Raw genomic sequence first — 15,172 nt, 5'->3', positions numbered from 1 at the left:
GCCAAAATACTTCCTATGGCTGTGAGAATAGGGAGACTATTATGTCTTCAACTCTGCATGAATAAGGATAATGTAGAGGTTGGACATGTTTGTGGATGGTGAGCTGTCCTGAGGGACATGAGGGTTTATGTGAACGATCCTTGCCCTGCATTAACCATGTGGTGCAAGGGTAGTCCCTAAATGGCTTACCTATTCATACATAACCTGCACTGACATTTTTAATTCATAAATTAAACATAGCTTAACTTCAAATTCCTAAGCTGAAGTTTTCAGTGTTTTAAACAAAAAGGTTCACAAACGCTTCCTCATGCTACGGTATTTTATATAATCTTTGTCTTTTTCTAGCATTAAGGAAAGTGTTTCTGTAATGTTAATTAGCTAGTAACTGCTGTTTTCAGTGTGCTTTAATTACTGTATGTTGCTTGATTATATGTTATGAAATAAACTTAAGGTTATTCTAGATTGTTAAACGGTGAGCTAATATATAACTACTGTGCTTAAGATGAGTTTTTTTCAGATATGGTGGTGAGAATATTGGGAAGAGGAAAAGCTGGAAGTGCAGCTCTCATTCTTAGGGACATGTGAAGACAACTTCAAGAATTGCTTCCTAGATTTTAAAATTAATATTTATGAGAAATATCTGGTAAAATACCATGAAAATACTTTAAAACATGTGCATAATCATAGAATAAATTGTAAAGATGTAACTCTAAGATTACTTGCATGTGTGTTATTAGGCATTCTTTGCTGACAGTCTAATTGTACAATGTAAGATACTTCTAATGTACTATTACTAAAGAATTTTGAAAAAAATGCTTGTGTTCAAATTATATTTAGCAATAGCTACATTGCACAATTACATGTAGTAACACAAATACATGTAGTTCTGGCTACACTTGTAGGTTTTGTTGCAGTGACAGTTGTACTTTTAAATTAGCAAGATGTTTAATTAACTTGGTGGTCATGGGCAGTCTTACTTTAAATTTCAGCTGGACCAAATGCTAAATGAAAGGTTGCACATGGTGGTTATGTTTCATCAACAGACAAATATGCTAAGAAGAAAAATGCTAAGAAAGAAATATGAAAAGAAATATGCTAAGCATTACAGATGACTTAAAATATCTGATAACAAAGACATTTGATTGCCTTCCATATTGAAATAAAAAAGTTTAAAATTTTCTTGAGCAAAATTTGAGTATTGTAAAATGTATCCTGTAGCAGCTTTATCTCTTTAAAAGGATATTTGCAGTAGTAACTGATCTAGCATTGGAAACCACTAAGAATTTTAATATTGTTCATATGTAATTGCTGTAATCTCTGGTCTTTGCAGGAGATGGTACTTGACATACTCAAGGTTTTTTCCCATGGTGTTTCTTTCTCAGATTGCTAGAATAAAGTCTGTTTATTTCAGTCAATTGTACATAGAAATAAACAGTTTACATTTTTAGTTGATGCATAACATTTTTATTTGCTTTATCTTTGATTCTAGCTTCATCCTTAGTTAAATTTTGTGGTTATGTTCACATACTTCCCCCCAGATCTTCAATTAGTACAGTGTAAGCAGCTGTGTAGCTCTGAACATGGGCTACTTTGCAAACAGTGAAAAATAAATTAAGATAAATCCTGTATTGTGCCAATTTTTCCCTCAAAGATTTTCATCATCATTTCTTTTACAGTAATTTTTCAAAATTATTTCACCAATATATTAACTCTCAGTAAGCTACCACTCAATAAATGATATATTCAAGATCTTGTAGTTTTATTGGTTATTTTAATAAGTTTCTAATTTTTGAAGAGTTTTTCTTTGAAGTAGTATAAGAGTATGGCTCAGCGGTGCCAATACCTAGGAGAATAAGGTCAGGAAAGGGGGAGGGGGTTGTTCTTTTCTCTAGGCTAATAAAGTGTGGCATTTTAAGTGCTGTAGAGAGGGTCTCAATTGTGGCCGCTCTATAAGTTAAGTAACTGCTTAGGGATGCTGAATATGCATTTTTTTAATTCAAAGGAAGTAAAACAATTAAGTGTTCCTTCCTCTACAAATGTTATAAAATATATATGTTAATTTCCCTTATTTCGCTATTCTTAGTGGATACTGGGGATTGGGTGCAGGTGGGGGCCATCTCTTGTTCCTTTTAAGTTTGATGCATTTTACAGCAGTTGTTAAGTATCAGCATCTCACTGCCAAGGCACTAAATGGTGATTCTTTTAATTTTTTTTAAAAGTAAACTTACTGCTCATTCTGTAAAAATCTATTAGTGGCATTTTGACATATGGAAAGTTTGAAGTCTTCTGGATTCTTTAGTTGCTATATAATGATATTAATAACATAGTAGTGTATAGGTGAGTTTTTAAAACATAGGCATTTAACTTGTATTTAACGTTGATAAATATGAATGAATCAGTCTAGGGTTTTAAGTGAAAATATTTTCAAATTTAAAGCTCTTGTGCCCCAATGGGATTATTTCAGTGGTTGACTGAAACATTCAGGAGAAGGGAAACATTTCTTTAGCTCTAAACAGAGGGAATTGAGCTGGGAATTTGGAACAGAAAAAGGAAAAAATTCCCAACTTTAAACATCCCTCTGATTATGATTATCATGAAACTGAGCTTTGCTTCAAGATTTTAGCCAATGTTGTGTTTTCATAATTTAATGGGTATTTATTTTCTGAGTAGTAAGTGATTTGTATTTCTTAGAAGATGCCTATAACGAACTGGATCTATCAATAAGTAACTCATTTGCAGCATTATTGTACTCAGTCATGAGAAGTTTAATTGCGGTTTGCTTCTATCATTTTTCTTGACAGCTGTTGAAAAAAAATAATGCGGTAGATTTGGATTTATAGTGACTTTCAAGGAGGAGATATTTGTTCAAAAGCAGTCAGGGAGTGCAAAGTTCCATGCCAATATTCAGAATTCGTATTTCCTTTGAATGGAAGGTTGTGATAAAATGGTACATGGTGTGTTTTCATTGCCTGTTGAAAGACTTTCATGCAGTTAAAATAAGCATTTTGATGGTGGTTGAATTAAGAGTTTTTGTCAGTCTCTTCTCATCATGGATGATTAGACTAAAACGTCTGCTTGTCTTGACTTGAGATCACCACAGCTTCAGATAACATGCTTTGTGATTGAAGGTCGAAATATTTTGAATTCTAATAGGCTGCCAGATGAATTGCTTGAAATAGACTGTAAAATTTCAAGGCTTCCTTTTCCATCTGCTGTGAAAAGAACCATTGGGAATGGTTGAGCTTGATGATCATAGAATTACGGGATGGTGATTCTAAAACCCTCAAAGGGAAGTTGCTATGGAGATCTAGTTCCAAACTGTGAAATGATTCACCTCTGAAAGGCTTCAGGGTCTGAGAAGCTGAACACATCATTGTTCAGGTGGTCATTGGTTAGGAAATTGCTGGTGCCTGTGTAATCAGCACTCCTGTGGTAGTTAACGATCTAAAAAGGTTTGTTCTGAATGATGTGGGACAACAGCAATGTGCATAAGATGGCTTCTCTCAATCATAGTTTGCTCAGCCTGGTGCTTGTAAAAATATAGTGAGCTAAATGGCAGGGAGACAAACTGCTTCATTGAGGAGGTCTTTTAAAAACAAAATTCTTTTCTGTGATGGATTTGACATCTAAAGTAAAAGAAGAACAACTGTTTCAGCTTAAAAAGCTGTGGTTAGATGATGTTGCAAAAGTATCATATTTATATATTTATTTTGCAAGGAGCAGAACAGCGGGGCTGCATATTTGTATTTGCTTGCAGCCTAAAGGAGTAATAGCGTTGGAAAAGATTTCTACCCAGTCACACCTCGGGAACGTAATGAAGTAGCCTTGATATATTCATATTACTCCTCTTTCATCCCCCCTCCCCAGTGTTAAGCCCTACAAGGCACTCTGCTCTGGCAGTCGTGGAAAAAACATCCTGTATATCCAGGATTCAACTTAATCAATGCATATGTTTTCTTTCTTATTTTCTAATTTATTTGTGTTTCAAGTATAGAAAAAGGGAATAACTGGCCAGTGTTTGCATGCATGAATAAAACAATGCATTTTGTCAACTGTTGATAAAATTTTCCGGCAGATTCTTAGATTACTTGAAAACTCCAACATACACACAAGTATTTTATGTAGTTTTTCAAGGAAGTCAGAAGTTATTTGTGCAGTACACAAGTAGTTAGTGACTATATCTTTCTACCTAATTCGATATAAAACATTTTCTTGAATATATGATGTTCAAGAAGTCTGAGTTACTATTCCGTGCATAGTCAGTATTACCCTTCCTCAATCTCATAATGGTTTCTAGTAAAGAAGACACCAGTGGCTACTAGATGGTGCCAGATAGTTACAGAACACGATTGATATGTTCCACAATATAGTTGCCATTTAAGTAAAATGCTGCTAGAAAATAAAGTGAATGTCTGAGGGCTAGGGATTCCTTTACTGAAATAATGTACAAAATGAGTTCTTCTCATGTGATGGGCCAGCCAATCTATAGCAAGCAATTTACCAATTTTTTGTTGGGATGCTTTTTTGATCATTATAAAGGAAGAGGCTTAACATCCAAAATATATTAGTATCGCGTTTTATGTGGTCAGCTGTTACATGAAGATTTGAACATTGAACAGGAAATGTTGCAAATCCTCTTTATCTAGTTTAGCATCTCAGATAAGATGCAAATTATACATTACCTTGTGTTTTCAGTATTTCAGATTCTGTTCTAAAAAGATGATTTGATATTCATTGTAATTGCAAGCCTGTACTGTTATGTGAGGTCCTAAGAACTGTGACATCTCAATTTGTATAAAAGTAAATATGGGAAAAATAGTATGTGAAAAATAATAAGATCTTAACCTAATGATGCAGCTAAATCTAAGGATACATTTTTAAAGTTATTGTTATTAATTTTTATTACTAGAAACCCATAGACCGCACTCTTCTAAAAGTGCAATTGATTTGTAAAGGATAAATCTGGATTAATAGTATTGCTTCTTTTCCATTAAATTTGTTTTACACTCTGAATGTGGGTCGTAATGTTCAGAGGGAAGGCTCTATGATGATGCACATTTTTATAAGGTAAATTTACTGAAAGGCATTTTGCTTTTGTTTTTAAAGCCATTTTATTCACTTAGCAACATTGCACTTCATTACAAACTTATATAGGGCATATGCATACCTAATGGCACTGATAAAACAATGTTTCCTGATCCAAGTTGTTACCAACTCTCATTTTTGTTATACATCGGCTGGTCTGCCCTAGATCCTCAAAGGAGAAACATTGAGATAATGGAGAATAAGGTTCTTTGTTAACATATGATGGACTGAGTTTGCAGCTCCTTCTGAGTGCTCTTCTTCTAAATACTCTCTTATTCTTCAGGTAAACAATGACTGCTCTGTAAACACAACTTTCTTTTCCCTCCCCAGTCAAATTCTATAATCCATTTTTATAGCATTTTTGTAAGGCACAGCAAAGACAGTTTTGACAGTTTTGTAGGGCTGTTGTGTTATCATAACAAAAATGTCATTTTAACTTTTGGAATATTTGGAGTCTTCTTGGATAATAATTTCTTGTAGCTGAAACTTACTAAGTTTTTTTCTTTGTATTTATATATCTTAAGTTATTGCTTTAAATGCTTTTGAAGAGAAGTTGCTGTATTGAAAGTATTTTATACTCTTTGTTGTGGGTTTCAGGAGGGTTGTAGTTTTGCATTCTGCACTGAAGTGAATTGCTTATTCTCTGCTCTTTATTTTGCAAAGACCAATAACCTTCCAGGATGTTGAAGATTGTGTAACAGGGAGCTGAGCTATCTGCACAGGAGTCAGGGTGGGCTCAGCAGAGTTTAGTGGCTTGGACTTTGTTGTAGCATTAGTAATTCAGAGTGTTTCAGTAGGAGTACAGTCATAGTAACCGTGAAGTAGTGCTATTCCAGACCTAATAAAAACTTCAGAGCTCAAGTACGGTTTTATATTACTGCATCTTTGCCATAATCAATCTGTGACCCAGATAAATAATCCATGAATAATTAAGATGTTTCCTATATGTCTGGTCATATACTGTGTTTCTGCTAATGGCTGCTAGTTGCTATTCATGATCTCTGTAGATATATAGTCTTAAAAACATAGTTACTGCTAGCAATTTATTTTGTTATGACGACCCTCAGAGGTTCCAGATAAGACTGGCATGATAGAACTTGACACTGAGGATTCCTAAAGAGAGGACCAGGATGACTGACCTTCAGAAAAAAGGGGTAAAACTCAGCACAGAGATAGGATGTTTCTGGAAGTAGTATGAATGCACAGTTATACAACAGGCATATTTCTATTTTCCAGATGGTTTCTGCTTAGGAACCGTGTTTTTGTACAGTGTAGATACCATCAGATTGCAAATATATGAATTTCAGACTATTTTTGAGTAGGAAAATTGTCTGGATATACAGTCAGCACACAGAGGGATACTTATCCCTTGATGTTTGGTACACATGTTAGAAGTTATCCACTGATGTTTGTGGCCAGACCTTCCTGTGTGCCGTTTTCTTTATGCAGGCAGTACTGCTGCAGAACACTCACCAGGGAGGAGAGTTCTGTGGAGAATCCCCCTTGTTCCTGTTTGCTTCTTTTTTCACGATTTAAACTCACAAAGGAATGTTTTCGGTCATTAGAACAGAAAGTAACGTAAAGTAGAACGGGACTGAGCTCAGAGTGACAAGAGCGCTTGTCTCTGAAGCAAGCACATGCATTCTCCAGGCGTTTAGGCTTTTGGCCAGGCTAAGTTCCTAATTTGCCCCTTCATCCAGCTAACACAGTTGTGGTTTGTAAAAATATGAACAAAGAGACTAGTTTTTCTTAAAGAATTTTAAACAATGTATGTGACATGCCAGCCATCTCGGAAAGTTTTACATCGAGTGCTGCCCTTCCCAAGGTGTCTTCTGATAGTGAATCTGTGTGAATTACCCAGGTAACATGTGTTGCAAGAAAGGAAGTTAAGGAGTATGTCCCAGTTGTGTCCCAACTATTTGGTGGGCAGTGCAGTGACAGTATTTAAAATACATAATCAAGGGCAGTCAGAGCAAGCCCTTGGCAAACTGAGGGACAAAGGGCTCAAAGATTTATTACCTCAGCTGTCAAATAATGTCCTTTACCCAGTATGACCAGCTTGATAGTGAATCTCAGCAGGTAGAAGGTTTTGCCTGTGGAGTGATGACTACAGCCCGTGGTGCCAGAATGAAAGAGCAGTGGCAAGTAAACACATTTTACATCTAAAATAAATCACTAATATTTGTCAGACACACTTAAGAGGAGGAGCTCTGGAGCAGGATTTTACAGATAAGCTCATTGGAGTGGCTTTCTTGGTAACAACTTTTCTCTGTTAAAACTGCTTCCGTCAGGAACTGGATTGTGGTTTCTTCTGCCAGCTCTCGTCCTGAAGTGAATTACTTTGCCTCAGTGTTTCCTGGGGAGATTATAATTTTTATCTCTGACCTTGTGCAGTACTTGCTTGACGAGTACTTTTATGCAAATATAAATTCTTTGTATGCTTAAGAAGTTGATACTACAGTCATTTAGAATCCTGTATTGCTTCTCCATGCTCTCATTGTGTGTCTGCTGGTGCAGAAATGGACGTGCTCTTTTTTGTCAAATACTCGCAATAGATTTGATATTGAAAGGGCTGCCATTCAGCTGCTACTTCAGACTTTTGGGGAGCGGTTTGCTCTCTCCTGGCTGGTGTGGTATTAGGACTCAGCAGGGTAAATGTAGCTGCTTATCTTTTATATAGGTAAGTAATGAATTAAGTCCTAATACTGCACCAGTTAAGAAAGCCCAAAGCAGCTGCTTTTACCATCCTGTGTGTGTATAGCCATATGGTACACATAAACTGTAATGTTGTGCTCAAAATCATTAATGCTGCGCCTAATATTCTGAACTGTTTTTTTGTTGCTAAAAATCAGCTAAACTTGAGAATAAAAACAAGTGTTTTAAATGGAAATTAAAACCTTTTCTTATATTTTTACGGTGCAGGTAAAACAAAATAATTATTGCCAGAGTGACTGCTTGCATTTAAAATAAATTTATACATATTATTTTAAAAAAATCTAGTTAACTTTAAAATATGTAAGTTTTCTTGTCATTTAGGGTTCTGTGAAGCTGATCATCAAGAGGGTTGCAAATCATTGGCGGTTTCTATTTTCAGAGTTCCACATCCCAGGGTAATTTGCTTTAATTTCATCCAATTTAACCTATACTTCACACCATCACCATTCAGCTTTAATAGCTACGTTCTATGCATAAGAAAAGCAGATAAATGTCCACAATTAGACTGCGAGTGATTACAACTAGTTAGGGCTTTATGAAGACAAAACTTAAGGGGCTGTAGCACAAAACAAAGCCACAAAAGATGTCTGAAAAAATTCTTTCTTCAGAAGTCAAGGTTTACTACAGCATTTTATTTAATGTTTTTTGTACTTGATTTTGCTTATGTTGAACATGTAGGCAGGTGCACCTTCTTCAACTGAAAATTACTCTGCTTAAAGAATATTAGGTTTGTGTTACAGGTGATTAATTTCACTTGAAATTAGCTTGCAAGGGAAAACATGCTAAACCTACTTTATTTTTGGTTCTTTGTTAACATGTGCTTTGTTTAAGAAGCTGTAAAATGTTGAATCTGATGGTATTATTTTGTCCTATTCATAAATATGTAAAGTAAAATGTACTATCATCAAAGTTTAGTGCATTCTGTAATGTTAAATATATCTGTACCTCAGTCAGAGATAGCAGTATCTTTTACTGTTTAAATCTTTGGAATACTGATGATAGCGTGTCAAGCCAGTCTAAGTATAGATATTATTTATAATTTAATTTTTTTTGACACTTCTAGTGTTGTTTCTTTGTAGCTCAAAGAAATACCCTACTTCTAGCTCCCCAGTCAAGTTACTGTATTTTAGTTCATTTTGTTCTCCCTCCCATTCCCACCAGTAAGTGGCCAGATAGATATTACTGCTCATTTATTTCAGGTCTTGTAACAGGGTGTGTGTGTATCGTGATGTGACGCGCTCGTCTGTGCCGAGCAGCTCTTTTTGATAGCAGTCATTGAACGTATGTGGGAGAGGAAGTGCAAGCACCAATTATTCTCTAAGTCTGGTTCGTGGTGGTGTTATTAAACATTCCCTTATGCTTTATTGACAAAATATGCTGGTCATTACCCTAAATACCAATGGGAGTTTCAGCTTGTGATGCAGTTCAGATTCTGATCAAATTGTAAATATCCCCCTTAATTACAGCACATGTACCAATATACTGCTTACCTTTTGTGAATGAATGCAAGATGCCAGAATGCCATTACATGAAGCTTAGTGTTAGCCAAATATTTGGTTACATTTTACTTTAAGGGTAAGGATAATTAGAGAAATGCAGTGACTGGTATATAAAAGATAAATTAATCTTAAATATAATAATTAATTTCCATAATTGCAATTAGGAGCAGAATAAGATAAGTTTAGAAGTAATATTTTGATTTGGATTGTAGCATCTCAGTGGCAGCTTGAAGCAGCTAGAAACAATAAGGCTTAGGCTATAGGCAGCTTCTTCGTTTTTATGTCGAACTAGTTTTATATGCTATATCATAAAACTTTCAGTCCAATCAGCAACTACATTTAAATACTGCAAATTGTGGCAGCAAAACAATAATTCTGCTGATTAGCCCCTTTCCATTTCTTGTAAGTGAACTGTTTATGCTGTTGAGTACCTTTTGAAAAAAGAAAAAGCCAAAACAGCCTTGATTAGTCAAGGAGTAATTGGATGACTTGATTTTAGCAAGAGAATGAATTGGTTGATGATAGCCTGTAACTAAGTGTAGTGGTTCTGTTCAGATGAATACATAACATACAGTCATCAGATCTTGACAGGTATAACATAAGCAATGCAAAAAATTTCTGGGGGCTGAGAGGTAAATTTTGTCAAAGGAATTTTGAAGCTGATTTTTGAAAGAAATGGGAAGAAATGTGCATGCCATTAGATGATACCATTTAAAAGTGACATTCGTTACGGCTGTCCTGTATACATATTTATGTGCTCTTATTTTTGCTTGTCAAGAACAAATCTAGACTGTGTGTCCTGGCTGCCATCAAGACCTTACAAATTGACAGTTCTGCACTTCCACAGGAAAAAACCAGTCAGGTTGCACATCTTCTCCATCCATTTGTTCTGTTGTCTGCATTTTTTTTAAGCCAATAATTTGCAAGAAATGTGCAGAACCAGCTATTGCTGCATTATATTTTTAATGCCACTTTAAAAATTATTTTTGGCCCACCACACTTGGACCTAAGCAGCCCTGATAAAGTGCACAGCTAAAGATAAGCCCTTCCCCAAAACTGAAGAATATTTCAAGTTCGAAGCTAAGGGCAATAGAAGAGGGAGCTGGGTGTGGCAGTGATATTTCCAAGCTCCTTACTTCTAAGTAATTTCATCTTATATCATTATTTTGGGGCTGTTAGCTGACAAAAGTGAATCCTGCTCGTGTATTACGCTTTACCATTTTTCTGTCTAAATACTTGTCTTTTTTTAATAGCAATATCTGGATACTGCTGAAATGTTAGGGAATTTACCACAGCAGATGTTTTCTTGCAGAGAGCCTGATGTTTCTAACTGTTAATGTTTGTTCTTGTACACTAAAGGAAGAGAGAGGGCATTTTAGAAGTAGAGTGCAAATCTATCTGGATTTTATCAGAGATTATTTGAGAAAAGGTGTATATATATATATATATAGGATACTTAAAATAAAAAACACTATTTCTGTTCAATTTCCTTTTGACAAACTTACAATAAAATTATAGTTTACCTCTGCTAGGATATGTGAGAGAGATGCCAGAGAAGTTATAATGATTTTTTTAAATAATGAAATTACTGATTAGAGTTTCCCAGTTGACTCTCCTGTTCTGCTGTGCGATCAGCTTAGCTGTTGACAAACACGTGCTTCCTTTGGGAGATTCTTGAGTAAGCCTATTTTATGTATGTATTTTTTTGCCCATGTGGCAGATTGATTCCATTTTCCGCTTAGAGGAGTATACCATGGATTCCTGTGATAGAAAGAGGGCAGTTCTGGAGCACAGGCAGTATAACTCAAGGAAGCAGTCAAAAGGAAGGTGGCATGGTTTGGGGTAATGTTTGGGAAAGCCAAGGCCTTATGTTCTAAAATCAAATGCATTGGTGAAGACATGGGAAGTACAATGAATTTTCATTATATTCGTTGGGGAGGGTCATTGTCCATAGGTCATACTGTCTTGAGAACACAGTGGTGTGGCTAGTTTTGGAGATATTAATTGTAAATATACTTTTAAATTAGTATTGTTTTTAAATAAATAAAGTAGTTAGATCAATTTGTTGTTTGAAATTCCAAAACATCACAACAGCTTTTTCTTAAAGATGAATTTTTTAGCACAACTTTGAAAAAATCGATTTCTTAATGAAGACTTTGGATGCTAGACCACAGAGCTCAGCTGCCATTAGCCTGGCAGGTGTGAGTGTACTACAGAGGATATTGTATGAACAAGAACCTTGTAAATATCCCTCCTGTTTACAGAAATTGAGGCCTCATTATGTCAATAATGAGGACAGACATGGTTTGTTTGAGGTTCACCACATTTAAACACACCTCATTGCCAGTATGGGCTTTAACTCTGACACATGGCCATGTTTGCAGTCTCTGCTGTTTTATAACTATCCCATTCTAGTCCTTTGCTTCCTCACCAGGATGCCTGTATAGGTTAGTATAATTTTGGGGAACCATTGCTCCCTCATTTTTCTACCAAGCTCTCTCAAGCTATAATCAACTTGAGATCAAACTTAGACTACCAGATGTCTGGTTTTCCTTTTCCCCATTATTTTTCTCATAGATTCTGTTGTAATGAGAGAGCACTATCAGACAAGCCAATCTGAGGATTTCTTTGTCAATGTTTATTTTTAATTTTACTTCTTCCCTCTCCATAAACTAACTGGTATTGGGTTTTTTTGCCTGGTACCCAAGACAGTCTTGCCTGTTCCTTCAGAAAAAAATGAAAGTTTCATTTGTTTGTTGTCATCTTCTGTCTCAAGACCCGCCTCCCATTTTCACTGATTCTTCCAATTCAGCAGTTTTTAGTTTCATCAGGCTGCTTTTCTACATAGTGCACAGTATCCGCTACTAGTCTAGTGCTGCTACACACTAGCCTGTGTCCACCTTGTGCATCATGTTCATTGTACAGCTATTGCATTATCTTTATCTTTAATTGGACAGTGATGGGATTCATAGTACCTAAATTGTTTTGCTTTAAAATAAAGCCTTTGGGTTTTTGATTTTGCTGCTATATATGCTGCAGAAAAGGTGGGGCTATCATATCATCTTCCCTAACAAAAGAGATGTAAAGGTCTTGCTTGACAGAGGGATTTCATGCAAAGGCAGAAAGACAAAGTAATAAATAGCAATAGGCTGTTAACAATCTGTTTCAGGTAAGATTTGTAGATTAAGATTATAGTTCTTATTTTCATCATTGAAAGTTGTAAATAATATGCACATTTTCTTGTATGTCTTATTTATAAACTCAGTTTTAGAATTCCATTTCTTCCTACTACTTTGCATTTTTATATAGGCAGTTTTTAAAATCAGGTCCTGGGTGAAACATTTTTCTAGTAGTTTAACTGCTAGTTTCTCACAGCTGTACTTTTCCCAAGAGATCTCATCTCTTGTCCAAAGCCTAATTCCTGAGGTTACCACCAGTTCAGGGTTGCTATGTCTGCATACAGCTCTGCAGACTGGAATTGAATTCCCTACAGTGCTCAGTGTGATTTGTACCAGACCATCACGACAAAGAAGGTTGGAGGCTGGCATAATAGATTGTTCAAGATACATCTCACATGGATATTGAGACAAAGTTAAAACTAAGGCTCTTTCATCATAGTGGTGTCACTGCCTTTTCCTTTCCTTCTTCTTGAATATCCCCCTGTCATATCTCTAGCTAGGCTGTTGCTCAGAGCGTGATCTCGTTTAGGTTGATGACTGAAGTTGACATTGAGAAACTCTGATCAAGAGATTCACAAAAAAAGCTTAGTGCCTGTTGCCTCGAAGAATCTCTTCATTTGTACCAAGATGTGGACATTACTACCAGTTTGGTTTTTTCTGTAAATAAAATCTTGAAGCTGCCACTTTCTTATGGACTGTGTCTGTCTAAATGGGAATTTAAACTGCAAATCCATGGCTTTAATGGAATATACAACTAGTGTTCATTCATTCCATGAGAAGCGGCAAGCAACCCAGTGAGGAGGAAAGAAGGTTAAATTGTTGCCTCTACTGGGAAATCATGGGCTCAGTAAGAGGGGCTTTTACTCAAGCAAGCAACCTGTACCAGACACAGATACAGATCTCTTGTCATTGTGTTACCTGAATGAAGTGCAGGATGGCTGCTGACACAGAAATGATGGAAGGAGGACACTTGAAGAAATCTCTGGCTGAATTAATTGTGTTTGGATGAATAAAGAATAATTTTTTTTTTTTTTTGTGAAAAGGAATGGGAAGATGTGAAGAAATGAAGCTGTTGTTGAAGAAAACAGAAAAGTATAACTAATATATAAGTGGGTTTTTGTTGTCACTAATTCACTTTACGCTTGCTTTTGCAGAAAAGCTTCATTCCTCCTTGAGACCAAAACAAGCTTTTTATTTTACTTTTTATTTTTGTGTTCTACATGCAAGATCTTCATAGTCATGCATCTTTTCTCCTGACTTAACAGTGTAAGGATTTTTGTTACTTTTTAAACCCATGGACACTAGATGCAGAAGTATGTAAGAATATATTGTTTACATGGTAATGGAGGATAATTTCTTGATAACAAGGGTGAAAGTTAAACTTAGCTGAATGAGTGCTACTTATCTGTTGAGAAGGCTGAGGCAGGTAGATTTTTTGTTTATCTGTGTGGTGACATCTTCCTACTTCTACCCTTTTTATTCAATATTTTCCTTGCAAATTAGCTGTTAAACTGTTCTCTAGTATTTTCTCATCTGAAGAGCCTATAACTCATTTGTTCAGGCGTGCAAGTAAGGATTTATAGAAGAGAAGGGCTATGGTATCTCTTCCTTGATTGCCTGGCATTGGTATAGATTAGTGTGGAGTGTTTCCATTTAACAGAGCAGCCTGTTCTCCCATCATGGCCAGCATCGGATTTGGATCTATTGCTTAGGTAATTTTGCTTGTACCCAGGGAGTTCGTGGGTCAGCTTTGGAGAGAAAGAGTTGATGAGAGAGGAGGGAACTTCTGGTGATCACTACTGAAAAGATTATTCATAAGTTTATGTAAAAATTATTTTGATATTTGACTATGAACAACATTTTAAACCCGTGTTCTATGTTCATTGATGTAAGAACTTCGTTGGTTTTTGGTAAGTTAAAAGAAAAGATGAAGTTTAAGATGTGCATGATGACAAAGAACCCCCAAAACTTTCTACATATCAGTTAAGAAATTGTTTGTTGTTTACCCTGTTTTGTATCTTTTTCAGTATAAGAAATGTCTTGAATGTTTTTCCTGTGTAAGAGATAAGTTAATTTTAATTTTGGTAATATTCAAATAACATTCTTTTCATGATTTCTCATGCATATCTTTAATGTTACAGGTTAGGTATGCAAATACTCTGAAAATTGATCCAGGAAGAAGTAATAAACTCTTTTTAACAGTTAATATTTTTATTTTTAAAACATATATTGATTTTTTTGGGGGAGCAGGATTTTTTTTTTTAAATGATGCTGCTTATCTGATAATTTCAATCCTAGTTGAATTATGTTGCCAGATTGTCATCAGAAGGGCATGAAGTCAGCACACATGCGTCAGTAATATCTGGTTGTTTTAACCTTATGTTTCCAGTTGGCAATTTGAAATTATGGCTTCAACTGCACTTTAAATATGTGATAATAGCATGTGTTTCTAATAAGGGCCAGCACCATTTTGTTCAGATACTGTGAATGGTTGTCACTCATATATGACAAATGCACCTTCATCTGCTTCTTTGATGGCCCCCTAAAAACCATACCCTCAAATCAGGCCGATGAAATTAGCTGCTGTGTAAATTGTGTGTCTGAGTGGTTCATTATCTAATCACCGTCAGAACCACAGTGATAAAGTAGATTGAAACAGGGACGAGGTCTGCCAGATGATTTCAGGCCTTTTTT

At 35.6% G+C, this 15,172-nt stretch overlaps 1 protein-coding gene across 1 annotated transcript in view; it reads left to right on the top strand.

Annotated features, from left to right (window-relative positions):
* OLA1 (Obg like ATPase 1) overlaps window positions 1-15,172 on the top strand; it is a 94,849-nt gene that overhangs the window by 27,885 nt on the left and 51,792 nt on the right. The gene's annotated exons all lie outside the window — the stretch shown is intronic.

This window comes from Pseudopodoces humilis, chromosome 8, assembly GCF_049639895.1.
Source record: "Pseudopodoces humilis isolate 2021_Gansu_Grassland_sample_001 chromosome 8, ASM4963989v1, whole genome shotgun sequence".
NCBI lineage: Eukaryota > Metazoa > Chordata > Aves > Passeriformes > Paridae > Pseudopodoces > Pseudopodoces humilis.
This window is presented reverse-complemented; position numbering and strand designations above follow the sequence as displayed.